Raw genomic sequence first — 20859 nt, 5'->3', positions numbered from 1 at the left:
TCCCCAGGGAGGGTGAGGCCTTCCGTGGGGGAATCTTCAAAGTCTGTAGGGACTATATTTTGACTACTGTTGCCTGGTATTAGCTGCTTCTCTTTTTAAAATTTGTTTTGGAGGGGGGGCGTTCAAGACAGTGTTTCTCTGTGTAGCTTTGTGGACAGCCTGGCCTCAAACTCACAGAGATCTTCCTGCCTCTGTATCCTGAGTGCTGGGATTAAAGGTATCTGTCACCACTGCCTGGCCCAGCTGCTTCCCTTGAAAACAAAATTTAATTACTTTTAAATTTTTATTTTGTGCATGTGTGTTTGCATACATGCCACAGTACACATGTGGCATTCTGAAGACAACTTTCAGGAGTTGATTCTATTCTTCTATCATGTGTGTCCTTGGGATATCGGACTGAACTCAGGTCATCAGACTTGGAGGTAGGTGCCTTTACTTACTGAGCTCTCTTACTGGCCCAATTCTTTTTAAAACATTAAGTCAGTGATTAGACATCCACTTTAACTTTTCTACTGTTGTTTTTCTTGTATTTTTGTAGAAACAGCTAATATTTTTAAGGTATATAGAACAGCAGTAGTGAGGGTTGAGAGGACAGTTCTGATTTAAGATGATCTGTTTTTTTTTATTATTTTTTTGAATTCTTGTAAGTTCTTAGAAATTACAAAAGAATTGACTTGGGGAGATGGCTCACAGGGTTAAGGTGCTTGCCTACAATCTCGGTGTCCTGAGTTTGATCCCTAAAACCCCCATGGTGGAAGAAGAGACCTGACTACCACAATTTATCATCTGACTTCACATATATACTACAGCACATACCCCTTCTCAAATAAATAAGTAAAATAAATATAGTAGCCTTTTAAAAATTACACAGTAATTACATTTTTATAAGAATCATTTATAATCATTGTCATTTTTGACTTGTTGGAACACAATTAGTTTTGGGTGTGCAAAGCTCTCTAGGCATGGTGTATGGGTTGAGTCTGAGGTCCTCCACAAGCTCCTGCTCTGATTGCTGGCCTCTCAGTTCGAGCTATTGGGAAGGCTCTAGAGCATTCTCTTAAAGCTGCTAGGAGCAGAGCAGTAGAGGAGGGCCTGTGGAAACCTGTTCCTGGCTCTATTGGATCTTTCTGCCTCCTGGGAAGCCTGCTGTGATGGAACCTCTGCCAGATGCTTCCGTTGGCTACCTTAACCTCTACTATACTGACTCCATTGTGCTAGATTGCAACCTTCTGAAACAAACCTTTCTTAAGTTTCTTGTCCTTGGGTCCAAACACTGTCAGACACCAGATAAGACCGTTCTGGGTATCCAAGAAATGTTTTGAAGACTGTTATTTAAGTTAGATGGCCCAGTTCTTGCTAGATTTTTGTGCCTTTAGCAGTTACCATTTCTTTTTTGTTTTGTTGTTGTTGTGTATCTCACTTTGACTTATAGAAAGGAATAGTTTGCATTGATTGGTGGAGCTACATGCACAATTAAGTTACTAGTTGTTTTTGCAATTACATAGTGTACTTGATGGTTTATTGTCCAAGTTGAAGAGTGGGTAAGCATTTCTGGGAGTTGTTTTGTTTGTTTGACTTTTGTTTTTTGTGCTTTTGAGACAGGGTCTCACTATATAGCTTTAGCTGTCTTGGAACTTGCTATGTGGACCAGACTAGCCTTGAATTTACAAGAGATCTGCCTTCCTTTGCCTCACAGGTTGATGTAAGCCACTACACCTGTCAATTTTGGGAAATACCAGAGATCTCATTTTACAATTCCTAGGAATTCATGAGTCATCGGTAAATACTTTACTAGTATCAACTATTCTGTGTATTGCAGATACCCTAAGAGGTTAGAAAGGCAACACTTATTTTTAAGTGTTTTCATGGAAAGACAATACACTTTGAAATAAGGCAGTTGTAGGGATAGTAGTCACTTCTACCTAGAAGCATAGGAAAATTAAAATTGCAAGGTTTTAATGCAAAGAGTAGTAAGAGGATTCTCAATAAGAGGAATTGTATACACAGAGGCCATGTAGCAGGGGAGGGTGTGATCTATATGGAATGGGAAAGATGGGTGTGACTGAAGGGCCCTGGGCAAGAGAATGGGGTAATTGGGAAACTTGTCATGGCCAGTACCGCAGTACCTTGTGCTCAGAGTTGTTGACCATCTGAACATAAAGAGTGAGCTTGACTATGCTTACTCAGAGTAGTAGAGAATTTGTTTTGCTAGAGAAGCCAGAAGAAAGAATACAGAGTCAGGGTCTTACTTTGTAGTACAGGAGGGCCTTGAATTTGTGATCCTCCTCAGTCTACAAGTTCAGGGATTACAGGCTTGTTTCACCATATTTGACTGAGAAGTCATTTTTTTTTTTATTTGTTTGTTTTCCAAGTATGATGCCCTAAGGTTTAAATATTTATAATTTAGTCACAAATCTTGGGGTTAGAGGGAGGAAAGATATTGTTCTCCACAGATTAAGAGTCTGAAAGTTGTCCCAAGAAAAGGACTTGGTGTGGTCAGTTGGTGAGTGTTAAAGAGTAATTTGTGGATCTTGGAAGGTAAAGGAATTTAACTGTATTTCTTTGAAAGTCATTATTCTGAAACTCATGGAAACCAGGTCCCTTTAGTTTTGTTGGTTTTCAAAATTGTCAAGGTGCCTGGTACTTTGTAGGTATATATTTATGGAGTCACTGGCATTTGAATGCAAATGAAAAGGACTAACTATATAATTTGTGAGTTTAGAATGACATGAAAAAGAGGCTCTTTATTTGAAAAAACTATTAAAAGCTTCAAGACAACAACATATTGTTAAACTAATGCAAAATTCCTTCTAAGGTGGAGCCCTGTGTGACTGTATATTTTATGGGCTGATAAAGTCTGTCCGAAAGGAAATTTTAGAATTCATTTAGTACAGGAACCTCCTTTTATAGAAAATATGTAGTATTATACACAATTGAATGTTAATGATTATTACTGTATGCTGGGATTTAAACATTAAAATATGCCTTTAGATGTTTTGCTACCTTTAAGTCTGTGGGCATAGTGTTTGCGTGTATGTGTGTACATATGTATACCTGAGCATATGGAGTTTTACATTTCCAGTAAATGTAAATAAAGTGTCTCTCAGTTGAACCCAGAACTCACCATTGAGACTAGTCTAGCCAGCCAGTTTTCTGGGGATCCCCCTGTAATTACTATTAGTTTCCTACAGTGAGCATAAAAATAACAGGTGAAATAAGTAATTTTTGTTTGTTTGTTTTGTTTTTTGAGACAGGGTTTCTCTGTGGCTTTGGAGTCTATCCTGGAACTACCTCTTGTAGACCACAATGTTCTCGAACTCACAGAGATCCAACTGGCTCTGCCTCCCGAGTGCTGGGATTAAAGGTGTGTGCCACTACCACCCAGTGAAATAAATAATTCTAAAGAAACTTATACAAAGATATTTCCAAATCCTCTAACACATTTTTTATGTCGTTTGTTTTTATCATAGGGGTTAGGGATATAGTTCAGTAGTAGAGAAAGACTTTAGGTCCAGTATCTAACATCTAAATAAACAGTTTTTCCGGTAGTTACTGTCTGCCCTGCTGATAAATGTGCTGGTTTGTTTCTTATTTCCTTGTAAGTTCTGAGAGGTCAGAATTTATTGGCCATGCCTACTTGAGAGCTGTCTGTTTAGTTAACTGAGTTTCATAGAATGGGGAGAAACAAAGGTCTTTGTAACAGTGGTGATGGTGTCTCACTGACAGCTGTGGATGGTGTCTGTGTGTGTGACACATACCCTGCTGTCTGTAGCCAGCTAGCATGTATGTTGTTGAACACCTGCTGCATACATTCCTGTTAATAAGACTTTTTCTACTTTTTGAGTTAAGTTAATTTTAGCAGTAATTAGTTTTTTCTTCTGCCAAATCACTTTAAACTTAGGTAAAACTAGTTGTGACTACTGATAGAAATAAATTGAAGCAGCTGGATGATTAAGTATGATTCATAGTTTAATCACTTTAAAACGTGAATGTTGACCTTCTTAATAGTTACTTTGGCACACTCAATTTTGTTTTATTAGTTGTGCTAATTTATAGACAGTATATTGCAAGTTGGACCTTGTCTTCCAACATTGTAGGCTCAGATGAATACATTGGATAAACAACTGAAGAAAATGTCTAGAAAGGCATGAGTAAACATAATTACCAGTAGATGAAATAAGTAATTCTAAAGAAATTTGTTCTAAGATATTTCCTAATTTTCCAACACATTTTTGATGTTTGTTTTTGTCATTGGGGTTAGGGTTATAATAGTTCAGTAGTAGAGAAAGATTTTGGGTCCAGTATCTAACATCTAAATAAACAGTTTTCCCCATAGTTACTGGCTGCCCTGCTGATAAATGTGCTGGTTTGTTTCTTATTTCCTGGTAAGTTCTGAGAGGTCAGAATTCATTGGCCATGCATACTTGAGAGCTGTCTGTTTAGTTAACTGAGGTTCATAGAATGGAGAGAAGCAAAAGTCTTTGTAACAGTGGTATGAGTAAGCAGACTATTGTTAGCAAGTAAAAATGGGGTAAAGAAAGATTGTAAGGTGAGCAGCTTCTGTCTAACAGAGCTGCTATACATAGAGATAGCGCATTGTGTTGGAAATAAGAGCCAGCAGTTAAGGAACGTGATTACCTTTTGCCACTGTACTTACTGTGTGCAGTTGCCAGTTGGAATGCTAAATATAACTTTTAGTTTTTGGCTGTCATTAGTATAAATCTGGTGTCTAATAAGAAGATTCTCTTTCCTTTAAATACTGATCTGTGGAATTTGGACTCTTGATGTATGTATCTGTTACTTCCACTGCTAACGTGACACAGAACTGGAGTATTCTTGGTTATGCTGCTATTTACTAGGTAGCTTTGAAAAAGCACAAAGTACTTTTTACAGATGAAAATGACTTAGGTAATCTGACAACCATTTATGGAATATATGTAATGTGTGAGCTCAGTGTTGGAATCACTGGTGGTAGACAGATGAAAAGATGAATAAGACATAGTCTAACCTGTCAAAGATTAGAGGTAAGAAAAGTTTAATTCTTAGCCGGGCGTTGGTGGCGCACGCCTTTAATCCCAGCACTTGGGAGGCAGAGGCAGGCGGATCTCTGTGAGTTCGAGGCCAGCCTGGTCTACAAGAGGTAGTTCCAGGACAGCCTCCAAAGCCACAGAGAAACCCTGTCTTGAAACACCCCCCCCCAAAAAAAAAGAGAAAAGTTTAATTCTTTTGCCTTAGTTATTTGTCTGATAGTGATTATGCACTTATTGCTTTAAACCAGGCACTGTGGTCTGCACTACAAATTCAAAAGTGCCTTCCAGGAATTCAGTCAAATGAGTAAACATGACATATAGAAATGCCGCTGCATGTTGGCATTAATGAAATAAAACTGCTTTGGCGAGGCAGATAGCAGGGTGAGTCCCAGCAGCATGTCAGCCATTCTAGCACTGTAGCTGAATTAGGATAAGCAGAGGTCATTGTTCTCCTCTTTTTCTTCTACTCCTACTTTTTTTTTTTTTTTCAAGACAGGGTTTCCTCTGCCTGCCTCTCTGCCTCCCAAGTGCTCAGATTAAAGGTGTGTGCCACCACTGCCCACTGCCTGACACAGAGATTCTTTCAGATGAGGAGATAACAAATATGAAGTGTAGTGGGCATTTTCTTCAGGCTGCCAACCAGCTCCCAAATAAAAGACATGGAGACTTACTGTGAATGCTTTGCATTAACTTAGGCTTGTCCCACTAGCTCTTTTAACTTAATTTAACCTGTTTCTATTCATCTATGTTTTATCCTTGGGGCTTTTTAACCTTTCTTTCATTCTGTATGTCCTACTTTCCTGCTTCCACCTTGTCTGTCTGTCTGGCCCCTGGCATTTCCCTGTCAGTGCCCCCCCCCAAAAAAAAATTCCTCCTACTTACTCTCCTTGTCTGGAATTTCCACCTATACCTCCTTCCTCCCTATTGGCTGTTCAAGCTTTTTATTAGACCATTAGGTAGGCAAGGTAAAACAGCAGCGCATCTGTACATAATTAAACAAATGCAACACACTTTACGTAATTAAATATTCCGAAACAGTGAATATAGAGAAAAAAGGAAGTATGAGATATTTGGGTACCAGGAGTGGTTAGATGTGAGCCAAGAGCTGGGCAGTCTCAAAGGCCTTCACTTAAGCCTTCCTGTGTCTGGCTCCTTTCTTTTCCCATCTCAGTATGTTGCTTCAGAGAATCCTTTCCTGAACACAGTGGAATAACTACAGTCACTTGCTGACATGCTAGCTTGGGACATTATTTATGGAATACTCCTTCTTAGCTGTCACTTTTTTATCTCTCAACTTTGGACTGCAGTTTCATGAGACTGATCCTGTAAGGAAACTGTCCTGTATTTTTGCAAATATACTGGGGAGTGAGGAGAATGAGTCATTCCTTTCTCTTTATTCCGTACCTCAATTGTGGTTGTCAACATCCAGGGTAGGAATATAGTATGAGGGTCAGAGAGACATTTGAGCAGTCTTGCGATTTTGTTCACTGTACCATGCTTGAATTTACAGTGGCTTAATTTAATGAGTTTTTAGTATGCTGTAACATTGAAATATTAGTATTAATGTTTTATCAATTATCTCCCGTTAAGTAAGGGATCATTGGTTTGTTTTCACAGAAAAAATCTACTCCATTACCAAACGTGTTAATTTTGTTTCCAAAGTTTACTTTTCCAGTTTTGTATATCAGTAAGAGATTTTACTGTAATTTTCAACAGGCTTATAGAATTATTTGTGAATTAAATATCTAAAATTTTTCTTTCCTTTTTTTTAATGTTTTATTTTCTTGAGACAGTCTTACTTGCTATGTAGACCAGACTGGCCTTGGACTCAGAAATCTCCCTGCCTCTTCCTCCTGGGTGTTGGAATTAAAGATGTGGGGTACCAAGCCCAGCTAAAAAAAGATTTATTTTTAATTGTGGGGCAGGGATATGTACATACATGCATGGGTCCAGCAGAGGCCAGAGGCATCAGATCCTCTGGAGCTGGACTTACAAGCAGTTGTGAGCCACCTGATGTTTAGTGCTAGGGACTAGAACCTAATCCTCTCCTGCAGCAGTACACACTTTTAACCTCTGAGTGAGCCATTATCTTTCCAGCCCTGTAACAGATACTTAGAAGGCAGCTTGCTCTGTGCACATCTGAGAGTTTATAAAAGTGAGGAAATGAGGGAAGCCAAACTTTGGAACAGGGAATGCTCACGGTGTGGTGATGGAAGGATGACAGCTGTCACAGGCAAGCCTGGGGCTCAGAAGGACTCTAAGTCCTGGCATGGCTAGTGGTTTTTCTCCGTGTGCTGTGTTAAGATGCAGCTGTGTCTGGCTTAGTTCACCTTTAGCTTTGTCTATTTTATGTCTATATGAAGGTGTTTCTAATGGTTTGAGGAGATCTTAGTAAAGATTTCTTACAAAGTTTACATGTAAACCTTAAATACTTTAGAGCCTCTACTTTGGTGTTTGACAGACAACTTAAAGTGCCTTTATTACTTTGTCATCATTAAAAAATATTAATGCTTGATGTCTAGTTTTATTGTCTAATTTTGAGTAAGAAGAAAAACCTGAAAGATAAAGAGAAAAGCATTAAAAATAAAGGCTGCAGAATACTGTTTTGGGTTTGGGTTTTTTTTTTTTTAATAGGGTGGGGGTCATATGGAGGCTAGAAGTCATTGAGTGTCTTCCTCAATTGTTCTCCACCATTTTTCTTTTAAAATTATTTTGTGTATGGGTGTTTTGTCTACATGTATGTGAACCGTATACATGCCTAGTGCCTCCAGAGGCCAGAAGAAAGCATTGAATTCCCTGTTTCTAGAGTTACAGATGGTTGTGAGCCACCGTGTGGGTGCTGGGAATGGAACCTAAATTCTCAGGAAAAGCAACCAGTACACTTAACTGCTGAGCTTTCTCCAGTCCCTGGATTTCCCCCACCCCCCTTTAAGGTTTAATTTAATAGCTTTCTACTCTATTGCTATACAGAGAGAAAAGAAGTCTGGCTTTTAAAGAATTAATAAGCACATCCTCATAAAAGGTATAATGAGAAAATTGGACGCGTTGCCTTCCAAGATGAGTGTTACCCTTCAAAGGAACTAATAGTGGCCTAATTAAAATCTAATTACCTTTAGAAGTAGGAAAGGTATTTCTGTTCATTTAACCTTTATTTCAATAAATATTAAGTACTTTGATCCTATTATATATTTTATCATCATTTTAAAATTTCATTTACTTTAAATTTTTGAATATGGAATGTCTTAATTTTTTGAGCAGCATCTCCAAGTATTCATATTTAGGTGAGCCTTGGTTTCTTTGAAGTGGATGGGGTCATGCAGAAGTAGCATCTTTGTGGGCTACCCTCTCTTCTATTTCGCACCAAGAGAAAATTACTTATATTTCGTGTGTGTGTGTGTGTGTGTGTGTGTGTGTGTGTGTGTGTGTACCCGAGCGCATGGGGAGCGGGGGGCATGCGAGTGCATGTGCACACACTTCTAGGGCTTGAACCCAGAGACTCATACATAGTATTCAAACTTTCTACCATTGAGACTAGAATCTCAACACAAGTACTTGCTATCTTTTTCTTGTTTGGCCACTTGATTTTTACTTTCTATTGTCCACTTGAGAATTACTTTCTATTGGTCAATGTTCTGCTTTTATCCAGTGTCAGCACTTTGAATGTATTAGTTTTTGTCTAGTTTACTGATGTGTGCTAAATCCCTAGAAGTGTGCTTGGCACACACTTGTTAAATGAACCAGTTTTCTTTGGCTTTTTTGATGATGTCTTTTGGGGATACTTAGGGGGCTGACTGCTCAGGGCTTATAGATGTTTTTGTTTTTGTCAGGGTGGCAAATGTGAAGTTTAAACTATTGTTTTAGAAGAAGATATACCTTATAAAATATTGGGCTAGAGAGATGGCCCAGGGGTTAATAGCACTGGTTGCCCTTCCAGAGGATCTGGGCTTCATTCCCAGCACTCACATGGCAGCTCACAGCTTTCTGTAACTAGTTGGAGGGGATCAGAAAACCTTTGCTAGCCTTCTTAGACATCAGGTACACACATGGTATGCTGCCATACATGCAGGCAAAATACCCATAAACATAAAAATTAATAAATCCAAATTAAAAAATACTGGGGTGAGTTTTTGAAATATTTTTTTAAAGTTCGTTGTTAAGCTAACATGCAAAGTTCGGGAGGAAACCATGATTCCGGAGAAGTAAGCCTGCCAGTCCTCCTTGCTTCTCTGCTGATGTTCTATAGGGTTAGAGAAACCCTTATAGAGTATTCTTGGATTGAATAAGGTGAGAAGATGCAGGAACGTTTGTGTAAAGCTGGAATTCCTTTAAGGATCAGTGAATTAACTAGGAAGGGATAGCAAACCTGTTCTAGGAAACAGGGATTAGAAGTGAGGTGAAGGGTGGGTAATGGAGTGTTTTGTTGCATTTCTTTCCCTGTAAGAACATGACTGACAGAAGGAACTTGAGGGAGGATTGCTTGACTCACAGTTCAATCTGTTATAGTGGGGAAGGCATGGCAGAGTTATGGGAGAGGGATAATGTGACTTAGTTCTTTAATGATGGTTGGCCAGAAAGCAGAGCACTTTGGACAGACATAACTTTGAAGACCCGCCCTAGCTAGGCCACAGATCCCAGGTTCCACACTCCTCTAAAGCTGGAGACCAAGTGTTCAAACACAGGATCTAGTGGGGGACATTTCAGACTCAAACCATAACAGGTTGTTTGTCTTATTGTGTGTTCACTGAGAAAGTGAAATAGTTTTCCTTGAGAAATTATTGCTATAGGTCCACTCCAACTGGATTTGGAGTCAGAGTTCATAGGACTATATATGAAAGGTATAAAAAAAAGCCTAAACCAAGAATTTAGTGGAAAGTAGTCTCAGGTTATTAGGACTAAGAACCAATCAAGCTGAAACCCTTGTTCATTCCCTTTCCCCCTTTATTTCCCCTCTCATTTCCTCTTTCTGCTTTCCTAAGACTTCCCTTTTCCTCCTTTCTCCTTTCCTCAACAGTGTCACATGTGTCTCAGTCTGTCCTTTAACTCCCTTGTAGCTAAGGCTGACATTGAACCCTTGATCCTCCTATCTCTACCTAACCACCTACTAGGATTACAGGCATGTGCCACCATGCTCAAGCCAGACCTTTTCTTCAAGAATGTAGGATTATAGACTTAGAAAATAGAAACATGGATTCATAACCTAAAAAGTAAGAGAAAACTTGAAGTCAGTGATTTAATTAGCAGAACAATGAAAACTATAATCAAGCACTCCAGAATTATAGGTATGCTATGTCGGATATAGCACATAAAATAAAATGTTAAAAATATGTATTTTTTTTTCTCTCAAGACAGACTTTCTCTGTGTAGACCAGACTGGCCTCATACTCACAGAGACCCATCTACTTCTGCCCTCTGAGTGTGGTATTAAAGGTGTGTGCTGCCATGGCCTATAAATAATTTTTTTTTTAAAAAAAGACTTATTTATGTGTGTGTTTGTGGTGGTTTGAATAAGAATGGCCCTCATAAGCTCATATGTTTCAGTGTTTGGTTTCCAGTTAGGAGAGCTGTTTGGAAAGGATTAGGAGGTGTGGTCTTGTTGGAGAAGGAGTGTCACTGGGGGAGCTCTCTCTGCCCTTCTTCTGTCTCCTACTTGCAGATACAGATGGAAGCTCTCAGCTACAGCACCAGTGCCTTGCCTGCTTGACTGCTGCTATCTTCCCCACCATGATGATTATAGACTAGCCCTCAGAAACTATGAGTGAGCCCCCTGTTAAATGCTTACTTTTATAAGTTGTCTTGGTCATTGTGCTAGCTAGTTTCATGTCAGCTTGACACAAGGAATAGTCATCAGAGAGGAGGGAATCTCAATTGAGAAAATGCCTCTGTAATATCAGGCTGTTAAAATTTATTAAATAAACTGCATTCAGTAAGGTATAATAAAGTATTTATATTGAAAAAATTTCAGTGGGCAGGTTTGGTTTTACATTTTAAAAGTCTACTACTAATGTAATTATCCATTACAAGCAGTTTAAATGTTGTTTTCCTTGCTTTTGGTACCTAGATTGAACCCAGGACCTTATACTAGGCAGTGCTCTATCACTCAGCTATGTCCCCTAGCACACAAGCAGTTTGCCTTTAAGATGCAGAAAATTAATTTATTAAATTGTTTATGGTTAAAAGGAAACCCATCTATTACAAACTTAGGGTAGAAAGGAAATTCTACTGTTGTGACAAAGCACCAAGTAATATATAGAGGACCAATGTAATTTATAGATGAAAGAGGTTATTGGGAGCTTACAGTTTCAGAGGGTGAGTTCATGACCATCATGGCAGGGAGCTTGCCAGCAGGCAGACGTGGTGCTGATGCAATAGCTGAGAATTTGCATCCTTATCTGCAAGGTAGGCAGAGGCAGAAAGAACTGAAGGGGAATGACATGGGCCTTTGAAATTTCAAAGCCCACCCCCAGTGACACCTCTTCCAGTAAGACCATCCCTCCTAATCCTTCCCAAACAATCCATCAATTTAGGACCAATTTTCGATTATACGAGTCTCTGGAAGCCATTCCATTCAAGCCGCCACAGATGTCTATGAAAGGCCTACAGTAAGTATACTTGATATTAAGACGTTCATAGTATTCTCTTAGATGTCAGAAGCAGCTAATGCCCTCACTGCCCTTCATTCTAGCATCGCATTACATCTCTCCTGAAGACCCTGGGCCACTAGGCTAAAGGAATTAACCAAGTGATCACCCTCTAGAGTCAATGTGAATACTTTCATGGGAAATTCAAGAGTCTACAGAGAAATTTTTCAGATTTGTAATAATTTATTTCATATAAGATTACTACAGTAAGGCCAGGTGGTGGTGACACATGCCTTTAATCCCAGCACTCGGAAGGCAGAGGCAGGTGGATCTCTGTGAGTTCTAAGCTAGCCGGGTCTACAGAGTCAGTTCCAGGACAGCCAAGACTACACAAAGAAACCTTGTCTTGCAGGGGCGGGCAGGGTGTGTGTGTGTGTGTGTGTGTGTGTGTGTGTGTGTGTTAACTTGGTAAAGTCAGTTTTGTTACTTTAAATAGCAACATATAATAAAAATGTAGTTACTAACCCAGAATAGTTTAAAAGGGATTATGTATCTTTAGCATTGTGTTAAGCCAGCTTTCTATGCTATAATTAAGATAAGCTGACTTTAAGAAAGCAAAGACTTATGTTGGCTGGTGATTTCAGGTCTTAGTCCAGAGTTGATTGTCCCTGTTGACTGGGGCACGTGGAAGCATAGATGGGAACAAGTGATACAGAAAAGCCTCATAACAGCTGGGAAGTAAACAGAGAAATAGGAAGGGGCCTTAGTTCCAATACCCCTGCAAAGGTACACCTCCCTCTGTGACCTACTGCCTCAACTAGTCCCCCTTCTTAAAAGGTTCCACCACTTCCAAATAGCAAAACTGGCTTGTGATCAACACTTGAAGTGTGGGCCATTATGGGAATATTTAAGATCCAAACAATAGCAGGCAGGACAAAAATCTTTAGAAAGGTTATATAAGTAAACCAAAAGTTATCACAGCAGACCTAAAGACATTTTTGGGATATAATCATGGGGGGGGCAATAGTTTCTTGTGAAAATGCCAATTAAGCCTCATTAATGTGTAAATTTATTGATATTTTTTAGAAAATTATGTAGATTTTAGAACATGACTTGTTCACCTTTGTAGAACTAACAAGTTAATTCAAAATCTGTTTGTAAACAAATGGTCAAGAATGGCCAAGATACTTCAGAAGTAAGTGCTTATGATAGGAGATTTTAAGGCTTAGTGTTAAGGCCTGGATATGTAGCTCAATGACAACACTGGGTATATTCGAAGCTCTGGGTTTGGTTCTGGTCCCTAGTATTGCCAGAAAAACCAAGGGACGGGGTTAAAATCTTTATAGTTGGGGTACTACAGTATTTGGCACAGGTAGACAGAAAGCAGAAGGAAATTAAAGATAAAAACAAAATTGACTGTACTTAGCACCTGGTATAAGAAGTATTTAGTGTTATAATAGGTTATATATGGAAATGGATTACTATTTAAATAGTATTTATATATGTATATATATATTAAAATTATACTTGCTTAAAAGATTTAATTGTGAAAGACGAAATTAAAGAGTTCAGATTAAAAATTAGAGAATTTTTTACCCTATTTTTTTGTTAGGGATCTCCATGTGATAAGACACTATGACCAAAAGCAACTTGAGGGCAAAAGGTTTATTTCAACTTAACAGCAGTTCATATTCCGTTACTGAGGAAATCTGGGCTGGAACCTGGAGGCAGGCAGGATCTGAAGCAAAGTTACGGAGGAACACTGCTTACTGCTTGGACCTCCTGGGTTGCTCTGCTTGCTTTCTTATATAGTCAGGACCACTTCCTAAGGGTGATACCACCAGGCCCACCCACTTCAGTCATTAATCAAAATATGTCCTACAAACTTGCCTACCAGCAATCTGGATCCTGGAAGCATTTTTTTTTTTTCAATTGCTGTCCTCTTTTCAGATGATTCTTGTTTGTGTCAAATTGACCAAAAAAAGAAAAAAAAATCAGTTAAGATACTCTTCTTCCCTTTCTTCCCTCCAGCTCCTCCCTCGTTCACGTCTTAGTTCCTCTCAAATCCATGGCTTCTTTTTTTGTTTGTTTAGTGCTCTCTCTCTCTCTCTCTCTCTCTCTCTCTCTCTCTCTCTGTGTGTGTGTGTGTGTATGTGTGTGTGTGTGTGTCTGTATATCTCTCTCCATATATGTGTGTGTATAACACACACATAAATATATAAATATAACCTGCCAAGTCTGTTTAGTGTTGCTTGTATGTATGTGATTTCAGGGCTGACCACTTATATTGTATAACCAATTAGGGGCCTCATCCTTATGGATGAATAATTCACCTGGGACCTCATGAGATTTTTCTCCTTCCATGTTAGCATGTTTGTTGGTGCTGTCATTGTTCAGGTCCCATTTAGATAGCCATATTGTTGAAATATTATTAGTGTAGCTTCCCTTTCATTCTAGGAGACACAGTATCACAACAGAGTTACTGGCCCTCTTGACTCAATATTTTTGCCCCTCTCTTCTGCCAAGTTCCCTAAGCCATAGGTGCAGGAATTACAAATATATCAGTTGGGACTGGCACCCATGATCAGTTGTTTCTCTGTTTTGGCAGGTTGTAGTTTGGCAGGTTGTGGTCTCTGCTACAAAGATGTTAGCACTACTTTGCGGCTGTTAGTACTAGGTTTGGCTGCATTTAGAGTGCTGCTTTCCTTCTTCCTCCAGAAAGGTGCTTCAGACAGTAGAGAGAGCATTGTGGGTTTTGCTTACTCTCCAGATATGGCAGCGTGTTGCCAAGTACCTGCTCTTTTTCTCTTTCTTCAGCTTGTATCTCTCTTCTCAAGAAAGTTCTTGTTCCTCTGTTCCATCCATCGTGTTCATGTCCAATTAATAGGGTCACTACAGGGGTCAGGGTCCCAGGACCTATCTTTCAGTGCTGTCTCCTAAACACTCCCATAGCTCCAGGTAATGAATTCTGATTTTGTTCTACCAGCCACCTTGACCTGCAAGGCAGAACAGGGAATAAAATTTCTACTTGTTTGATTCCCATGAAAGAATAGGAAAGTATTCACATAGTGGAAAGCTGCTAGTTTTCCAAAATTTAGATCCTTTATATTAAAAAGTTCCAATATTTTTTAACTCTTCTTTCCCTCCCTGGAAATAGCCACTAATATGCATCTGCTATATCATTCTGTATTTATAATATACTTTCAGCCCATAAACAATATGTGCCACTTTAACTTGTTAAAGTTAAATGCAAGCTGTACTGTACTGAAAACGGTGCTTCTTGTTCATTGTATTCATATTGACACATATAGTTCTGCTTTATTTATTTTATCTGCTGCATAGTATTCTGTTATGTGTGTCATTTAGTCATTTTTCTTTTTAAAGAAAATAGTTGTGTGTGTAGGTGTGTGTGTACACACACACATATCTGTCTGTCTGTTTGTCTACCTTTGGAGACCAGAAGTAAGAGGTACAGATCTTCTGAAGCTGGAGTTACAGGTGGTTGTGAGTCAGAACCAAACTAAAATCTTCTGGAAGAGCAAGCAGCAAGTACTCGTAACTGCTAAGCCATCTCCAGCCGCTCCATTTTCTTGATATATCTCAGATTGTCACTTTCTTGGACAATTTACAGACAATACTGCAATCCTGTCCTTATGTTGGTGTGTAATTTTCTTCAGATTATGAACCTGGAGTTGGATTATAAAATGATATTGTGGTGCTTTCTTTAGCTTCACTAAGTATTGTCAATTCCTTTCTTCAGCTGTCATCATTTTTTTCTTCCTCCCCTTTCATCGTTCATTCTTCCTCTTCCTCGGTTGTTGCTAGGGATTGAGCCCATCCTAGATGAGTGCTCACCACAGAGCTAGGTTTCCTATTCTGGTTGCTTGCTTTGATTTGGAGAAGTTTTTAATGCATTCTAATTCTAAAGTCCATGTTTTGTGAAATTTTCTCCCAGTCTTTGATTAATCTTTTAACTGCATATAATGTCTTTGATTGAATAAAAGGTAGTTTTTATGTAGAAGGAAGTATTCACTTTTTTGTGCTTTGTAGTTCCCTCTTTCAAAGGTTGGCATTTCTGCAGATAATTGTTCTTGTTTCATCTGAAGATCTAACTGTTCATGGGCAGATTAGTCTAGCATAACTTGCACTTCAGTGCATACACATCTACTGTATGTACTTCTACTAACAGGACCTTGTGGAGTCTTCATGTTTTTGATTTATGTCCCATGAAGGCCACATGTCAAGCACATGCCACCTCATTAACATCACACCTTTTCATTGCCACATTTTGTCTTTTTATTATCTTAATCTTGATAACATTCGGTTAATTTCTGCCATTTCATTTTATGCTTTCTTTAAAAAAATAAACTTATTTATTATGTAAACATTTTTATGCCTGCCTGTATGCCTACACTCCAGAAGAGGGCACCAGATAACATTACAGATGGTTGTGAGCCACCCTGTGGTTGCTGGGAATTGAACTCAGGACCTCTGGAAGAGCAACCAGTGCTCTTCCTCCAGCCCCCTCATTTTATGCTTTCTATATTGTCAGGTTTTGTGTGAATTTTTTTGTTATCCCACTCCTAATTTTTTTAATTGATATTCTTTTTCCAACTTTGTGTTTTTTGTTTATTTTCTTTTGTTCCTTCTATTTATGTTTGTAAATCTATTTGTTGAATATTCCCTCTAACTATGGACCATACTCTACTTCTAAACACAGAGCATTGAGCTGCATGGCAGAGTTCAGAGCAGTAAATTTTAACATAGAAACGAAACACTAAGAAAGTATAGAGGAATTGCTGGCACATGTCCATGCATACTGCTCCCTGCTTCTGAACATTGATGTTTTAACAATCTTTTTTTACTTGTTTTCAGTGTGATATTTGAATAAAAGCCCAACATTAGTTAAATATCTGCTCTACATATAAACATGAAGACCTTAAATTTTTCTTTATTTTCAGTTACTCTTCCTTCTCATGTGTGTTTTCTCGTATTTTCATTCTTGTATTAGTTATTGAGCTTCTTCTTTCTTGTTCCAGGAACTGCCAGATGCTATAGTAATGGTGTTAGACAGAATATAGACCTTGCATTTATGTAGCTAGTACAATAAGCTGAGTAAATATGTTGAATGATAGAAATAGGTAGTTGGTGCTGCAGTGGAAAGGAGAGCAATAGAAAAGATACACAGTAACCCTGGGTAGAAATGCTGTTGTACAAGTGTTTGCACTCATGACACATTGAATGGCAGTTTAGAAATTTTCAGGGTACAGGTGTGAAAAACATAATTCCCATGCTTGCAAAGCTTGTACTCTAACCAGAACCTTAGGCAGTTAAAGGGATGGGAACAGTTACCACATTGTGGCTAAAGTTGTACTATTGATGAGTTTTCCAAGAAGGGCATGGTATATGATGCTTCTTGCCCTGAGAATGTCTCTTCAGCTGAGAAAGGGGAGTCAAGGGTGGACAGTGAAGATGAGCAATGACTGGAAATCAAGAGAAGTTATTTTGAATTTTTACCTTGACTGTTCTAAATAATTAAAGATGGCCGAAACATCAAGCACAATGTGACTGAAAAAGAGATTGGTGATGTTGGTAGGACATTAGAGTAGTGATTTCACTTAGAAGCCATTTCACTGATATGAAGCCATACCAGAGCATAAAGCCCACTTGCACAGAAGAGAATAGAGAACTGAAAATGATAATTTGAGGAAAGAGGGCATAATTATGGAGTTTTGCTAAGATTGGTAGTTTGGCAAAAATACAGAGGAAACGCTTCAAAACTTTGGGAATTCCATAACTAGAAAATAGTGTTTGCCCCTGGCCTTTGGAAAGTTCCTGCTGGATTCTTTACTTCCAAGAAACTGCTTCCCAGAATGATAATGTTTGATGTTGTTATCTGGTGTCTGAAGCTTTTGACTAGGGGAAACCTAACACACACTCTTCTCTAGCATTTATTCTGGGAATATGTGATCTTCAGTTGATTAGCTAAAGCCATGTACTACATAACAGGGTTTCACACAAAGGTGGACCACATATACAATAATATATACCATAGAACCTAGATTTGTAGTAGGCTTTGCTGCTAGATTTATGTGAATAACACTTTTATGCTCATGGAGTAATGAAATTACCTTATGACATGTTTCCCAGAACCCTTGTTAAATGACACATGACTATAATATCATTTCTAAAACGGGTATGTCACACCAGGCTCTAGTTTGTAGTTGTTAAATTTATGATGAAATTCTAGTGCTAGACAGGTTTTCTACTGTTTACACTTTCATTTTTTTCTTCACAGGATGATCTGAATCAATAATTTTAGCTTGAAGGATGTTATTAGGGGACTTTTGATGTGCAGCAAAATACCTCATCACTGAGAGTTTTATCATTTCTTAAGGAGGCTCATGCATAAGGAGCTTTCCAAGTTGGTCTGGCTTCACAGTTTCCCTTTGCCATTCTCAGCACAATATAGTCTTTCCTTAGGGCTACAAGATAGCACAGGACTTAAAGTGTGTGCTGATTCAAAGAGTATCTAGATGTAGAAAGATAACATTTCTCCTTTATCATCTTTTCCCCCAAATGCTATCTAACAGGTCCCATTGATCATGATTTAGTTTTGTGCTTTGGTAAGATAAATACAGTGGCTGTGTCTGGTGTGGTTCAGTCAGGAATAGGTGGCCTAATGGAGAGTTATCACTAGAATTCCATTGGAGTCTAATGTGGTGAAAATTTTTGGGTGGGAAATAAGGAGTAAACAGTATCCACTGCAGATGCTGTCTTCCTGTCTTTGACCTTCTCATTTGAGAAGTTGATGCCATCATCTTTTTCTAAGAGGAGAAAAGATAATTTGTTCTATTTTCCTGAGTTTGCTGTTGGTTCTCAGTAACCCACCCGTTCTTATAATAGTCATTAACTGGACTGCCTCCAGGTGCTTTAGCTTTGGAGAAATAGCTGAATGATTAATGGCCCTTGTATTCAAGTGGGTGGCTGGCTTACAGTCTAGTGAACAGGATAGTGAAGGAAAAGGAGGAAAGAGTTACTCCAAAATATACTGATTTTAGGAAATTTGTTTTTCAACAGATGATGTGAGACATGTGGATTTGTGATATGAATTCAGTTGAAAAGCGACTTTGGGGTAAGTTGATAAAATTGGGAATCAATGACTTCGAGGTTGTACTTTTCCATGGATTTTAAAATATCTATTGGATGTTTTGCTTTGTTTTGTTTAGACAGAATTCACTCCGTAGCCCTGGCTAGCCTCAAACTCACAGAGATTCTACTTGCTTCTGCTCCCCCCAAGCTGGGATTAAAGGTGTGTACTGCCATGCTCAGCTCTAGAAGGGTTTTATACTAAGTTCTTACTTTAACAAAATTTGAGAAACCTAGCAATCAAGTATAGTCCTCGTACTACTTTATTAGTACATTTATCTTTATTTCTCATTAGCAGGTCAGTTTGAAGACTAAATGAAGACCAGGTTCAGAAAAGAAGTCTTTAGCTAAAACTAAACTTACCCATAATGTTCTCATGTGATTAGGAAATCATTTACAGTACCAGTGTTGAAGATACTGGAAGTAAAGTTTGTCTTTGAACTTCTCTTTGCAATATTTCAGATGGCCATCTCATTGCATCTGTGTATATGTAAATGAATCCTGAGGCTTTCATTTAAGAAAGCACCTTTAGAAATACCATTTACTATTATTTACTTAGTGTGTGTTATTTCAATAGAACTGTAAGATGGTGTATTTTTCTTTTAAAGAAACAAAGAGGCCATGTAGGTTTTGTTTGTTTGTCGAAAATAAAGTAAATTGACCTTGCTAAGACCACATAGTAAGTGTTAGAACTGAAATTGGAATGTAAACATTTGTTTTAATATGTTACTTGTACTGGAGTTCCTAAGACTACTCCCAGATCTTCTACTTGGCCTAGGGACTCAAATGACTTCAGCACAGTAGTACTAACCGTGGAGGCACATTGCACAAAAGGACACAAAATCTGGAGGAAACCAGGAGTGCGCTTGTCATAATTCTTTCCGTGAGGGATATCAGGGTGTGCTTAGTTTCTTCAGCAATTGTGACAGCACGTGAAATATTGCCCACCAGGGAAAATCAGAAACTCATGCCCAAGGTTTTTACGGTGTTGAGCATGTAAAGGTACCTTGTATCAAACACATGCCAAAATTTGAGAGTCAAAGAAGGAAAAGAAGAATTTTTCTTTTTTTTTTTTTTTTTTTTTTTTGGTTTTTCCAGACAGGGTTTCCCTGTGGCTTTGGAGGCTGTCCTGGAACTAGCTCTTGTAGACCAGGCTAGTCTCGAACTCACAGAGATCCTCCCGCCTCTGCCTCCCGAGTGCTGTGATTAAAGGCGTGCGCCACCAACGCCTGGCAGGAAAGAAGAATTTTAACATAAACCAGATTGTATAGTTAAGGCACAGTAGGGCACACTTGTCATGTTTTATGTCACAGTGGAGAACTGTTCATCATTAAAATTCTCTTGATTTGAGGTAAGGACCAACCTTGCATACCATGGCTTTCTAAGAGTAGCAGTTTCAGGCCTGCTATGTTAACTTTATGTCTATACATTGATTTATTCATTTGAATAGTAGGTACTATGGCAAACCAAATGTTTACTGACAAATCTGTTGCTCCTGATTTACTTCTTGTTTTTGAAAAAAAAAAATTGAGACAGGGTTTTTCTGTATAGCCTGGCTCTGTAGAGCAGTCTGGCCTCAGAATCTGCCTGACTCTGCCTACTGAATACTGGTGCCTGGCTGCTACTGATTTGTTAGGAAACGCCCATGACCTCCTGGCTAAGATGGTAGAAGGGCATGCTGTGTGCCCTATTCTTATAATTGTAGCACTTAGATGTATATAGGAGAAGACCTGTCATAAAGCTGGGGAATGACATAAGAGTAGAGTGCTTCTTTACCATGTGCAAGGCCCTGTTGATCCTCAACACTAGTGGGGAGGACAGAAAGGACATTTCTTGCTAGGTGGTATGGTGTCTTATAGTCTCAGTGCTTAGAACATTAGGGCAGGATGATTGTGACTCCTTTGGCCAACTGTAGTGACAGCTTGCCCTTAAAAAAACAAACCAAAGGTACGTGGAGATGCTTATTAGAGAAGCCAGGCACAGGCTTCCAGGTGCTCTTTGTATGACAATGAGTGATGGAGGCAAGTACAGGATGAACTCACATGGAAGTATCCTGAAAGTAGCAAGGTAGCTGAATTAAAAGTCAGCAAATAAAAATCAAG

General features: G+C 38.7%; 1 protein-coding gene across 3 annotated transcripts in view; it reads left to right on the top strand.

The window, feature by feature from the left end:
* The window catches only part of Galnt1 (polypeptide N-acetylgalactosaminyltransferase 1), an 80230-nt gene that overhangs the window by 8248 nt on the left and 51123 nt on the right, over nucleotides 1-20859 (top strand). For all 3 annotated transcript variants that reach the window (XM_027400575.2, XM_027400576.2, XM_035440246.1), the window contains exon 2: nucleotides 18689-18743. The gene's annotated coding sequence lies outside the window, so the exon portion shown is untranslated. The remainder of the gene's footprint in view (nucleotides 1-18688; nucleotides 18744-20859) is intronic.

This window comes from Cricetulus griseus, chromosome 2 (genome assembly GCF_003668045.3).
Source record: "Cricetulus griseus strain 17A/GY chromosome 2, alternate assembly CriGri-PICRH-1.0, whole genome shotgun sequence".
In the NCBI taxonomy this organism is placed as follows: domain Eukaryota; kingdom Metazoa; phylum Chordata; class Mammalia; order Rodentia; family Cricetidae; genus Cricetulus; species Cricetulus griseus.
This window is presented reverse-complemented; position numbering and strand designations above follow the sequence as displayed.